The sequence below is a fragment of the Ovis aries genome, chromosome 17 (assembly GCF_016772045.2).
Source record: "Ovis aries strain OAR_USU_Benz2616 breed Rambouillet chromosome 17, ARS-UI_Ramb_v3.0, whole genome shotgun sequence".
Lineage (NCBI taxonomy): Eukaryota > Metazoa > Chordata > Mammalia > Artiodactyla > Bovidae > Ovis > Ovis aries.
This window is the reverse complement of record NC_056070.1, coordinates 46,460,170-46,474,372: the sequence shown is the minus strand read 5'-3', so window position 1 is coordinate 46,474,372 and position 14,203 is coordinate 46,460,170. Positions and strand designations below refer to the sequence as shown.

The 14,203-nt window shown below is 49.4% G+C and overlaps 1 protein-coding gene across 6 annotated transcripts in view; it reads right to left on the bottom strand.

Moving 5' to 3' along the window:
* RIMBP2 (RIMS binding protein 2) overlaps positions 1–13,783 on the bottom strand; it is a 305,822-nt gene extending 292,039 nt beyond the window's left edge. For 5 of the 6 annotated variants that reach the window (XM_042234494.1, XM_060400742.1, XM_060400741.1 and 2 more), the window contains exon 1: positions 13,710–13,783. The gene's annotated coding sequence lies outside the window, so the exon portion shown is untranslated. Of the gene's footprint in view, positions 1–8,930; positions 9,058–13,709 lie in introns of all 6 variants that reach the window. The other variant, XM_042234493.1, reaches the window with a different exon arrangement.
* Positions 13,784–14,203: the final 420 nt, after the last annotated feature.

The window sequence follows — 14,203 nt, the reverse complement described above, 5'->3', positions numbered from 1 at the left end:
GAACGTGTCTGCTGCTTTATCTACTGTGTTTGAGGCCCCCCACTGTTTCTCCCTCTCCCTTTCTTCTATAGGCCTCCAGGTCCCTGTGCAGGGCAGAAGGAAAGAGCCTCAGGCTCCCTGCGCTGTAGAAATGTCCTATCTGCCCAGACAGTGGGGCCGAGTTCCAACTGAGCATCTTCCCAGAGGCAGTGTGTAAAAGCCAAACAGAGAGAGGCCGAGCCCATCACAGCCCCTACACCCCAAGCAGGACTGCACAACGCCATTCCCTGTACAAATCTCTCCCTCCCACACGGTTTAGGTAGCTCTGCTCATAAGAAAAGAAAAATAAATAAATCGCAGAAGCATCTATTTAAAAATCTAGGCTGCACTGCCCAGGAGACCCAAGTCCAAACAAACTTCAAAGGACCAGTGAAAGCACCTTTGCTTGAGGCTCTTAAAACAGATCAGAACTGGGGAGTCCCAACGTCAAGTCTGATTTTAACCTGAAATAAGCCAGTGGGTCTGGGCTTTAAAGGAGCCCTTACCCAAGTCGACATGCTTCCCTGGTAGCCCAGTCATTAAAGAATCTGCCTGCAGTGCGGGAGACCTGTCTTCAATCCCTGGGTCGGGAAGATCCCCTGGAGACGGGAATGGCAACCCCCTCCAGTATTCCTGCCTGGAGAATCCCATGGACAGAGGAGCCTGGCAGGCTACAGTCCATGGGGTCTCAAAGAAGACACGACTGAGCATCCAACACACACCGAGGTCAACATGGTAGCGAGGATTTCGTAAAGGAGCTTCGTGAGAGCCAAGTCTCATATGCACGTGTCTGTTTCTGCAGATTACCCATCAGAAAGATGTAAATGGCTGCTCAAACATTCAAGTCACTGACAGCAGGGAGAATGTGATGTTTTCATCCTGTGCTGGCTGAGGGCACCAGTGATGGAGGGGCTGGTGCAGGGGGTCAGCTCGGCCACCAGTCAGCTGAGCGGAAGTAAGGCTTTCGGGGACAACCTCCCACCCGGAGCACGGGGTGTGGGGAGAAGGTCCGCATTCATGTATCAGGTGGGATCCTGTCTTGTTTATCGCATCCTATTCATTCCATTGTCATTTTACTGCCTGGTCTGTTTGGGATCTGAGAACCATAGCAGTGATAATATTAACTAGCCTGTGTTGAACCCTCACTGTCTGCCAGGCCCTGTCCTGAATGTTTCACATCATTCAACTCATTTAATCATCAAAACATCCCATCTACAGTCTCCCCATCTGAATGAGAATAATGGTAAGAGCTAAAATATGTATTGAGTGCTTACTGGGTACTGAGTAGTTTACCTGTATTAGCTCAATCCTTTGAGAAAGAGATAGATGACACTGTTCTATAGATAGGAAAACAAGGCACAGAGAGGTTAAGAAACACACCCCTTGCGTGTCAGAGAACAATCTTATGGCTGCCCAAGGCGGGGGGTGGGAAGGATAGGGAAATGGATGCTTGGGAAATTTGGGACGGACAGGTACACACTGCTATATTTTAAAGGGATAACCAACAAGGACCTATTATATAGCACAAGTAACTGCTCAAGGTTACGTGGCAGCCTGGATGGGAGGGGAGCTGGGGGAGAATGGATACATGTATATGCATGGTTGAGTCCCTTCTCTGTTCATTTGAAGGTATCACAACATTGCTGATCAGCTATACCCCAGTGTAAAATAAAAAGCTATAAGAAAAATGTAAAGAAACACACCCATGATCACACACCCCGAAGATCACAGACCTAAGGCAAGAACTAGCCAAGCTGGCTTAAGACTCTTAAACATGGCCAGTGGCACCTACTGAAGGTCATCTCACAGCCCCCTTTGTGGGATTAACTCCCCTTGCAGGAGCCACAGGGAGAGAAGTGAGTGCAGGAACAGGTCAGCACCCTCCTCAGTGGCAGTGTGGCATGATGGTTAGGGTGTGAGCTCTGCCCACAGAGCCCCAGTGCACTTGACTGCTTCACTCACCAGCCTCATGAGATTGGGCAGGTGACTTCTGCTCCCTGGTCTCAGGCCCCATCCACAAGGCATAGAGAATGACAGCTCCCCCCTTATAGGGTTAGTGATTGTTAGTACCGTGGTTATGATTGAATTCCAGACTAATCGCAAGTGGAATTATGAATCAGTACAGAGAATGAGATGGCTGGATGGCATCACCGACTCAATGGACATGAGTTTGGGTAAACTCCGGGAGTTGGTGATAGACAGGGAGGCCTGGCATGCTGCAGTCCATGGGGTCACAAAGAGTCAGACACAACTGGGCAACTGAACTGAACTGAATGGATTATTACTAATCAATAGAGGAATTATTCAGAAAATACCAGTGGTCCCCAGTGCGGCAGGACCGTATTCCGACAGAGTAAAGGAAGCCTTCTCCCCACGCATCCCACTCCCCAGGGGAGGGGGAAGGAATATTTTGGACCAGTTCTGCTTAGCCTCCACTTTGATGGTCGAGCTGACCTCAGCCAGCTGTACCCTCCACGCCCCCTCTCCATGGAAGAGAAATTAACTGTGAAATTTTGAAACGATAGAGAAAACACAAAGTAATCAAATTTATCCTCCAGTGACAGGATCAACTTTCCTGATCTTAAGAAAAAGCAGAGCTAAAACAAGCTGGTTACAGACAAGAAAGCAGCCTCGGGTGACTCGGACCTCCGGGAATCACATGCCACCCACATCAATGCTTCACCTTGCCCACAGCTCTGACCCTGCACACGCCACTGTGCACACCCAGGCCTCCCTCTCTGGGATGCTGGACTGGGGCAGGAGGAGATGCCCAGGCCTGGAGGGTTCATGCACCCTCAAAATACTGACCACCTGGAGAAAGTCCAGAAGAAATGACAGAGGATGAAGGGAGCCCCGCCCCTCCCTCAAGGAAAGAGGAAGAAACAGGCTTTCTGCAGGAGGATACGGCTGCACAGAGAACCAGAACTGAACAGATCAGTTCCCAGAGCCTGGAGCCACCCGACAGTCCCTGGAGCCTTTGAAACCCGCCTTCAGGGCCCACTTGAGCCCCCACTCTGGGATGGGGCGGGGACATCAGTATTTTTAAAACAGATTTATTGAGATGGAACTCAAGTAGCATCCAACTCATCCATTTAAAGTGTACAAATCAATGGATTTTAGTATATTCTCAGATACATGCAATCATCACCATACTCCATTTTAGGACATTTTCATCACTTCAGAAAGAAACTCAACACCTTTATCATTTCCCAGTCTCCCCAGTCCTCCAGCCCTGTGCAGCCACCAACCTACTACCTGTCTATGGGTTTCCAGTCCTGGAAATTTCATGCTGGTAGAATCATACAATAAGTGATCCTCCATGTCTTGTCTCTTTTCTCTTAGCATCTTGTTCCCAAGGTTCATCCACGGGGTGGGATGCATCTGAATGTCACTCCTTTTTTATAGCTGAATAGTATTCCCTGGTGGCTCAGATGGTAAAGAATCCATCTGCAATGCAGGAGACCTGGGTTTGATTCCAGGGTTGGGAAGACCCCCTGGAGGAGGCCACTCCAGTATTCTTGCCTGGAAAATCCCCAGGGACAGAGGAGCCTGGTGGGATACAGTCCATAGGGTCACAAAGAGTTGGACATGGCTGAGCGACCAAGCACACAGCACACGCGGTATTCCATTGTATGGGTCCACCAATGTCCCTCTTTGGCAGCCATATTTTTTTAAAGATCTGAGAACCACTGCTGGAAATGGAGATGTGTGTCATTCCATGCAGTCTCCCCTCCCAACCTCCTCCTCCATCCTCAGCTGTATCCTAGGTCTGTTCCCATGGATTTATTCTCTCTTTTCTCCTTCAAGTCCTGAATCTGATCTCTTCTCACCATGGCCACTGCTACGCTGTGACCCCATCGTCTCATCCCCTGAAGGCTGTGTCAGCCCCTTCCCATCTCCTCATCCACCTCTGCCCTGCAGTCCACCCCACACAGCAGCCAGAGCATCCCGCTGAAAACAGGCAGACCACGCTGCTCCTCTGAGAACCTTCCGGTTGCTTTTAACCTCCTCACCTAGAACCAATTTGGGAGAAAGCAATGGCACCCCACTCCAGTACTCTTGCCTGGAAAATCCCATGGATGGAGGAGCCTGGTAGGCTGCAGTCCATGGGGTCACTGAGAGTTGGACACGACTCAGTGACTTCACTTTCACTTTTCACTTTCATGCATTGGAGAAGGAAATGGCAACCCACTCCAGTGTTCTTGCCTGGCGAATCCCAGGGGTGGCAGAGCCTGGTGGGCTGCCGTCTATGGGGTCGCACAGAGTCGGACACAACTGAAGCGACTTAGCAGCAGCAGCAGCAGCAGAACCAGTTTGAGGCCCTTCTGACCACTACTGCGTGGCCTGCCCCCGCTTCCTCCCACCTCCATCGCCACCATGTCTCCCTGATGCCCACCGCCTTCAAGACACACTCGCCGGCTTGCTCTTCCTTCCATGAGGGCAATTCTGCACAGTGGATATCCACCAGCTTCCGAGCTTGGCTGACCCAAATTTAAAACCTGGGCCCCTCCTCCCCAGGTGTGAGACCCTGGAAAAGTTCCTCATGTCTCTTAGATGATTGTGCTGTCTGTAAAATGGCTCTAAACTATGTCCAAAGCCCACCTTATAAAGCCTCAGTGTTGTGCACATAAAAATTGAGGACACACGGGGATGCCCAGTCAGTGGCACACATATTACTACATTTATGGTTCCAAGGGCTGTTCACACAGGCTCCCTTATTTAATTCTCAGCCTAAAAAAATGGTCCGGGACTTCCCTGGTGGTCCAGTGGTCGAGAACTCATCTGCCAGTGCAGGGGACACAGGTGTGATCCCTGGTCTGGGAACAAAGATCGCACATGCCCAAGGGCAAATAAACCCGTGTGCAGCAACTACTGCCTCCACATTCTAGAGCCTGTGCTCCACAACAAGAGAAGCCACTGCAAGAAGAAGCCCGCCCAATGCAACTAGACAAAGCCCATGTCGAGCAATGAAGACCCAGCGCAGTCAAAACTAAATAAATAATTGATTAAAACTCAAAAATAAAATTTTTTTTAATGATCCAGGGACTTCCCTGGGAGTCCAGTACTTAAGACTTCACCTTCCAAAGCGGGGGTTGAGGGTTCAATCCCTGGTCAGGGAGCTAAGATCCTACATACCTCATGGCCAAAAAAAAAAAAAAAAAAAAACCCACAAAACAGAAGCAGTGTTGTAACAAGTTTAATAAAGACTTTAAAAAATGGTTCACATTAAAAAAAAAAATCTTTAAAAAAATGGTCCAGAACTGGAGTGAAGGGACCCCACCCAGAGCTGGTGGGCTTGAGGACTATCCAGAGTCTGGGGGGTGACAAAGGCACCCAGCCCACCCTGGAGGGTGTCACATACACCAGTTCATCATTCTTGAGCACCTACTATGTATCAGCCACTTGCCAGTACTGGAGATTTGGCCACAGGTTCCACAAAATCGGATGCAGGTGGGCCAGGAGAAGACCAAAGTGACCCCCAGTTCTCAAGATGGGGTGTCTGAGTGGCAGAGGCACGATTTACTTTGACGGCCAGAGAATTCTGGAGAAGTGGAGGTTTGGGAGGGGAAGTGAGGTTGTAATCTACCTTGACAGCTAGTTTGAGACTCTCCTGTGGGACTGCCTTGTGCCGTGGGAGACCCTGCTATAAAAATCCCTTGACCCTCCAAATAGACAGCCCCGTGTATCACCCAGAAGGACAGCAAATTGGGTACCGTGTGTATGTTAGTTGCTCAGTCGTGTTCAACTCTTTTGAGACCTCATGGACTGTAGCTGGGCTTCCCAGACGGCTCAGCGGTAAAGAATCTGCGTGCAATGCAGGAGATGCAAATTTGATCCCTGGGTCAGGAAGATCCCCTGCAGGAGGGCATGGCACCCCACTCCAGTGTTCTCGCCTGGAGAATCCCATAGACAGAGGAGCCTGGTGGGCTGCAGTCCATAGGGTTGCAAAGAGTTGGACACAACTGAAGTGACTGAGCACACACACACACACACACACACACACACACACACACACACACACACACAAACTGTAGCCCACCAGACTCCTCTGTCCATGGGGATTCTCCAGGCAAGAATACTAGAGTGGGTAGCCATTTCCTTCTCCAAGGGCTCTTCCCAATCCAGGGACCCAACCTGGGTCTCCCGCATTGCAGGCAGATTCTTTACCATCTAAGCCACCAGGGTGGCCACCGATTATTTGTAATAATGAGGAAAAACTGAAACAGTCTGAATGGTCCTATATGATAAGTAAGCTGGGAATAACCATGTTCAAGTATTACACAGCTACTCTAAGATATGTTTTTGCAGTGTCTTTCTATATCATGGAGAAATGCCAACTTTATCATGTAAAATGTTTTAAAAACATATTTCAAAACAGTTAATGAAATAAAAACCCTCATAGAGAAGAAACTGGAAAAAATGCCAGTATTAACAATGGTTGGTTCTGGGTGACAGGATTATGAATCAACAATATTTTCTTCTTCCTGCTTTTTTTTAAAAAATACTTTCTAACTTTCCCACAATGAAAAGGCTTTACTTTTATAATAAAAATCAGGTGCTTCTGCAAAAGAAGAAGAGGGTAGCAGAGGATGAGATGGTGCGATAACATCACCAACTCAATGCACATGAATTTGAGCAAACTTCAGGAGATAGTAGAGGATGGAGAGCCTGGTATGTTGTAATCCACGGGGTCGCAAAAAGTTGGACACAACTTGCTGACTGAACAGCAACAACAACAAAAAAACAGATAACTAATGAGAACCTTTTGCACAGGGAACTCTACTCATTACTTTGTGGTGAGCTAAATGGGAAAGAGATTCAAAAAAGAGGGGATATATGTATACATACAGCTGATTCACTTTGCTGGACAGTAGAAACTATTATAATACAACCTTGCAAAGCAAACTATACTCCAATAAAAATTAATTTTAAAAAAATTAAGGACTTCCCTGGTGGTCCAGTGGCTTAGACTCTTTGTTCCCAATGCAGGGGGCCTGGGTTCAATTCTTGGTCAAAAACTAGATCCCACATGATGCAACTAAGAGTTCACATGCCATAAACTAAAGATTCTGTATGCCACAACCAAGACCCAGTGCAGACAAATAAATAAATAAATAAATTTGTAAGATGTCATTGAAAAAACAAATTCAAGATGCAGAACCCATGTAGTGAGCTGGGTAGGGACGGTCAGTGTGGTTTTGACATCAGCAGAGGCAGCCCTGTCACTTGCCCCAAACCTGGCCCCCAGCTCACCAGCATCCCAACCCCCTGGAGCAAGTCCTGGATAACTAGCTAGATACACAGATCAGATTCTTGGCCCCTAAATCTGAGCTCTTTAAAGACATGGAGCTAACAACCAAACATGATTTCCTAGTACTCCAGAGTTCTTTCTGGGATGGGGCAGGGGAGTGCTGTTAGGAGGGAAACATTAGAAACAAGCAAACAACCCCATGGCCCTATTACCTCTCTACACCTCTGAGTCTGAAGTAACAGTGGAGAAACACGATGAGGAGTGATTCTGTCTTAGAAACAATCAGTCAACAATAACCATCCATAACTTCCCAATGGAAACCAACTCTGCTGAGCCAACTGCAGCAACCAATTCTAAACTCGGTCATCACAGCATCCGTGCTAGGTTTTTGGCAACAAGAATATTTCATCATAGAGAATCTTTCCAAAGTCCCCTCTGACCAGATCAGCAGCCACAAGCCCCATTCAAAATGCCTTTTTTCCAAAGGCAAGACAAACAGGTTTTCTTGGTGGCAGCATGCGATGGGATGGGGCAAGACGGGGACAAGAGGAAGTGGGGAGGAGAACCTTTGCATCTCGAAAAAGGGAACCCTGTGGCCAATTCCCTGAGGATGGCACTGGCAAACTACCCTGACCCACTGGTTTCAGATACCTGTAGGAGCTCATGGCTCATGCTCAGTGTCCATGGGTGAAAGCCTGGGGACTCCAGACCCCCGTCATTCCACCTGCTCCAAATACATCCTGCCGGCACTTCCTGCACAGCCATCTAAGAGAAAGGAAACCGCTGTTCCTTCCTTCAGATATTCAGGGTCTTTGCACCTGTATCTGTATACCTGGATTCTTAAATGTCACTTCCTCCATGAGAACTTCAAGGATCACCCCTCCACAGGCTCTCACATCAGGCTGTTATAATCTTCTGTATGGTGTTGCCTCTATTTGTTTTTTAGTCATCTGCTTGTTGTCAAACACACACACACATCCACACAACCATAAGAACAGAGATTTTAGCTATCTTGCCGGCTGCTCTGTGCTCAAAATGCTACTTAATATTTAATAGGGGCTCAAATGTTTGTTGAATGAATAAGTGACTGCACTGTTTTCATCCCTAGATTACAAAAATAAACATCACAACTGCTGCCTTCCAGGAGCTTCATTCTAGAGAACAGAACCATCCTGTAACACATAATCGTAGAGCTTGTGGTGACGACAATGCGCAGGCCAGTAACCAGACTAGAGGTTACTGCCCCATCCCACCCTGGGGCCTCTTAGAGGTCATTTCCTTCCTTCACTCCTGGCTTCCCTGATAGCTCAGTTGGTAAAGAATCTGCCTGCAATGTGGGAGACCTGAGTTTGATCCCTGGGTTGGGAAGATCCCCTGGAGAATACCCACTCCAGTATTCTGGCCTGGAGAATTCCATGGACTGTCCATGGGGTCACAAAGCGTCAGACACGACTGAGCAATGTTTACTTTCACTTTTCTTCATTCTTTCCAAAAAAGATTTATTGACACCGTACTATGTGCAAAGCACTTGCATGGAAAAACAGACAATAAAAATGTCAGCAAATAAGATAATTTTAGATGAATGCCCTTAGTCACCCTGATTCCTCCATTTCTCAACAACCTCCCCCACACCCAATTGCCACAGACTCTGCCACCTCACCCATCTGTGTCCCTGCGAAGCCCCTCAGGGCCTGGAAGTCGTTGACACTTCTTTCCCATGTGAGTGAACATTAAGAACAGGTTATCTGACTGTCTTGCTATAGGGCACAGGAACTATAGTCAAAGTCCTGGGAAAAAACATAACAAAAAAAGAATACAGCAGAAATTAACACAACATTGTAAATCAACTATACTTCAATTTAAAAATAATAATACATTTTAAAAAAGAGTAAGTCATCCAGAATCCCAAAGAAGTCCTAGCCTCTCCCATTTTATGAGCCTCCTGGTCCAGTGAAAACTAAGAAATGTCAAGGCAGGTTTAAATTGTTATTTCTCAGGTATCCATTTAATGCATTAAATACATGTATTGGGCTTCCTTTGTGGTTCAGCTGGTAAAGAATCCGCCTGCAATGTGGGAGATCTGGGTTCGATCCCTGGGTTGGGAAGATGCCCTGGAGAAGGGAAAGGCTACCCACTCCACTCCATGGAGAATTCCGTGGACTGTATAGACTGTGGGGTTGCAAAGAATCAGACATGAATGAGCAACTTTCACTTCATACATGTATTAATATGTGTCATGTACACGTTATTAATAATACATTAACTATAACCCAACAGGGGCCCCCCAGGTAGTTCAGTGGTAAAGAATCCACCTGCCAACGCAGGAAGCAAAGGAGACACGGATTCGATTCCTAGGTTGGGAAGATCCCCTGGAAGAGGAAACGGCAACTCACTTCAGTATTCTTGCCTGAAAAATCCCATGGACAGAGGAGCCTGGCAGGCTACAGTCCACGCAGTAGCAAAGAGTCAGACACGACTGAGTGACTGAGCATGTGCATAACCCAAGAAACCCTAGCATGATATCATTGACTTATGAAGACGGATCCACTCAGGTCCCGTTACCAGGAACAGGTTTAAAGTCTCATGAGAAATGATTAATTTTTTGAGTCTTCTCAGTGGGTCTTGGTGACTGAAAACATAGCTTCAAATGTCAAGGGTTAATTTGAGATTCTTTGTCACTGTAAGAATGAGCCAAAGGACCCTCCCAGACACTGCCCCAAGAAACACATCAGTTCTCAAAGAGGAAGACCCGTTACCCATAAGGCCTGAGACAGGGCAGGCTGCCTCAGACTTAAGAAGTGACTCTGAGAGACATAGCCCAGTCCCCTGAAAACCCTCCCAACTCTGTTGCTGCCCGCAAATGCTAGTTTGGAACTGAAGTGTCTGTGAAAGCCCCCTCCCAAACAGCTTTAGGCAGAACTGGATATACAAGGGCTGGAAAAGTTCATTGCAAATGTTAGAAAGTCAGACAGTGCTAAGTGCTGGAAAGAACGTGGGGAAAGAGAACGCACCCTGCAGAGCAAGCTGGAAGAACTTGCTGAAATGAGGTAGACACATCCCCTCTGCCCCAGCGATCCACTTCTGAGATGCACTCAGAATGATTCTCACTCAGGACCCTCAGGCACACGTGCAAGGATGCTGCTGCAACATCATCTGAGCAGCTGGGCTCTGGAGCCAACCTGGTGTCCTCGATGGGGATGGGCAAGAAAAAGGTGGTCTGTGAGCTCTACGGAATATCACACAGCAGTTAGAGGTAACTCAGCAGAAATACACACTCTGACACAGAGGGACTACAAAGGGACAGGACTGAATGAGAGAAGCAGGAAACAGAGCCAGGTCTAGAGCACCATGGAATTTCTGTTCATCAGAACACCTGGGAATGTGGCAGCACTAATGTTTCTCATAAATGCAAATTCAGGGTTATATATCAAACGCATCGAAGGGACTGGCTGTGACGGGAAAGATAAAAGGGGTGGGGACTGGGGTGAAAGGGAAGAGACAGGAAGAGAGGCAAGGGAGAGAGAGAAGGGAGACAGAGAGAAGGAAAGGGGAAAGCAGAACCTGTAACAATAACACATTAGGGACTGTGGAGTGAGGTTCAGCCAACACTTCGCACCCAGTGCAGTGGCACTAACAACAGGCCATTGCTTTTCTGCAACTGCGAGCTTGGAGCGGATGCCATAACAAGATCAGGCAGCTTTTCAAATGGACAGGCAGAGGCAAAGAGAAGCTGCGGAAACACTGTTCATAGAGTATAACGATCTAATTCAAAAGGAACCAGAGAAATGAAGAAGAGTTTACGAGAAGTCAAGGTCAGCCACTCCAGTGCATCCATAATAGACCAGCACAGCAGGAGGTGCATCCTTAAACAAGTTCCCAGGACTACACAGATTCCACCCTTCCCGCTACCCCAAAACAACTGGGAAATTCAGCGGTTAAATCCTCTACCTCCCCTACCACCGGGAGCAGTTGCTCCAGCCATGCAGGAAAGGAGTCTCCTTGCTAGGAGCAAAGTTCCAACATGAGCCTACACCCACCAAAGGGGCCAGGGCTTTGCTAGAATCACACTTTGTTTATACTCACAACCCAAATCAACAGCACGGTAGACGACTCCCACAGATGCTTGACCACCTTGGGGGTGACCCCTAACCCAGCAGTTCTCAAAGTGAGGTCCCTGGATCAGGAGCATCAGCACCAGAAATTGAGAAATTCGAACCCTAGACCTCCTCCCCAGCGCTGCTCAGAAATTGCTCTCACCCTGCTCCCTCCACGACTCGGATGCTCCCCAACGTTTGAGAGCCCTGGCGCTAATTAAAACTTCAAGCTTCACTCCAAAAACACAAAGGAGGGAGGTTTGGAAGTGGAAGCTCAGGAAAGAACCTCGCTGCTCTGTGCCCCTCCTCCTGCCCTTTAAGCACAGGCTGTTCTCCCAAACGCCAACCACGTAGGGAGAAATGAGACTGGAAAACACAGTGGAGAGAATCAGTGGAATTGGTTTGCTGCCTTTTTCTTTAAATTGCTAGTTCTCAGCCCAGTCGGCACATGGCCTCACCTGGGGCAGCTTTCAGACTCCCCCCACCAGGGATTCAGATGTGGCTGGGTTTGATCTGGGGGATGCAGGGCACAGACCTGGGACTGGGGTGGGGGTGAGGGAAGCCCCTTAAGTCCCACCCACTCCCCTGGCACGCTGACAGCGCCAACCTTTCCCTGACCCATTTTGTCATCTTCTCAGAAGGGGAGGGTGGTAAATATCAGCTGCCAGCCACTTCCCTGAAATAACCTCAAAATGCTTTGCTCCGTGTCCCGGGTACAGTGCCATATGGCCAGCAGAGCAGCCGTAGGCCCTGGGGCACAGCCCAGTCACCCCACACTGCAGATGGGTCTGTCTGCCTGCCTGCCTCCCACACCACAGCCCCACGCCGGAGACACAAGCCCAGGTCGTACCCAAGCATCTAGCCTGGAGGCTTCAACTTCACAGGAGCCCAAATCACACTCCAAGATAACAAAACCCCAAACACTACAGCAGGGCTGGGAGAAAGCAGAGGGGCTGGGGTGTCAGGATCGGGAGCGGACCCCCCCAGGACCGTTCACCTTGCAAATCGGGCTGAGTTTAAAGTGCTCCCCTCCCATGACACCTCCTTTACTCCTGGCTCAGAAACTGGGCGTGAGGAGAGGTGGTCCACGCCCCCCTCCTCTCTCCATCTCATCTTCCATGTTCAGAGCCAGCTCATTCCCTTCTTCCTCTGACTGCTCTCCCTGGGACATTTTCTGTCCCTTAATGAGGTGGGGGTCTCACTTTAGTAAAAGGTGATGATGCAGAGAGAGATCCCAGGGTGGACCCCTTCCCCCAAGGCCCTCCCCTGCTCGCTCACCCTGCCATCCTAAGAACTTGGGGGAACTGCAAACCCAGTGGAATGGTCTGGAGAGCCCCTGCCCCCAATTCCTGCAGAAGCCCCCAGTGGCCCCGAGCCCAGTGACCCAATGACCGAGTGCTGAGCCGCGTCCACCCAGCCCTCAGCTGGACTTTTGGGGACAGCAGCGCACCTGCCTCTACAAAGGCCTCAGAGTCAGAACAAACAGCACCCTCGCCCCCACTGGCCCCCAAACCCAACTTCCCTCCCGGCAGATCGTCCTGTAAACACTGCGTCTCCAGGTGAAAACATGGCTTTCCGGGGAGGGCCTGCCTCAGCAAACAGCCTGTGGGTACACACACACGCACACACAGACGCGCACGCACGCATTCTGCCGGGAACATCTGTTTTGACAAACAAATCATTCAAGTCAGTCTATGGGACATGAATTGACAAATTCTCAACGTGCAGGTCCCTGGCTCCATACATTTCAGATCTGAGCCAAGCTGGGGATGACACAACCAACTCTTATTTTTTTATTCGTTGGCCCACAACCCCTTCCTCACTCCAGCCCAACCTCCAAGAAGACCACATCCGGAGCCCCCAACAGGCTTAGATGAGAAACAATCGGAACTCACACACCTGGGGGTTACAAAGACATTGCCTGCCTTGGTGTCAAACTTCGCCCAGAGGGGCTTTTCTGCAAAGCTGGGGGCCGAAAGGGTGTCGGGAACCCCACAGTGACAGAGAACCGCCAGCCCTGCCCTGGGAAACCAGAACCACCGGGACCAAGCAGCAGTATCCCGCATCAGCGGGAGGAATCGTCTGGAAACGGTCCGCCTCTCCCGGCGGCTCTCCGGCACCGGCACCGGCGTCCATGGCAGCTTCGCCAGCCGCGCGGTACCCGGACCCGGTGCTGAAGGGCATCCCTAGACCGCTGGAAAATAAACTTTGTCTTGGCAGAGAGTTTCCGGCTATCACCCAGCTATCACCGCCGCCGCTGCAGCGCGGGGTGCGCGCTGAGGGGTGAAAAGGCAAACGAGAAGCTATTTTTAGGAGAAAAAAAAAATAAATAAATCTCAGCCTACCTTAGAAGCAGCAATGCCAAGACTGGGAGGTTCACCGGGAGACAACTGCAGTCTGCTGTGTCAGATTACAAACTGGGGGCCAGAGGGAGAGAGCAGAGAGGGAAGGGGGAGGGAGGGAAGAAGAGAGGAGGAGGGAGGGAGGGGGAGAGAGAGAGAGGGCATTGGTGTGTCTGCACTGCTTGGATTCAGCTAGAAATGATTCATTAGTTTTCTGCAGGCAGGCAAGCAGGCCCAAAGAGAAAAAGATCGGGGGGTGGGGTGGGGGGTGGGGAACCAACCGCCGTGCAGCAGTACCCAGAGCCCAGGAAACGTCAGTGTTTTAAACACACACACACACACACACACACACACACACACACACACACACACACACACACACACACACACACACACACACACACACCCCAAGATGGCTCTCCCCTCCCTGCCAGCGTCTTTTCCACCGAGTTGTGGCCAAAAGCAGGGACAGAAATGGAGGCCACACAGCTCTCTTA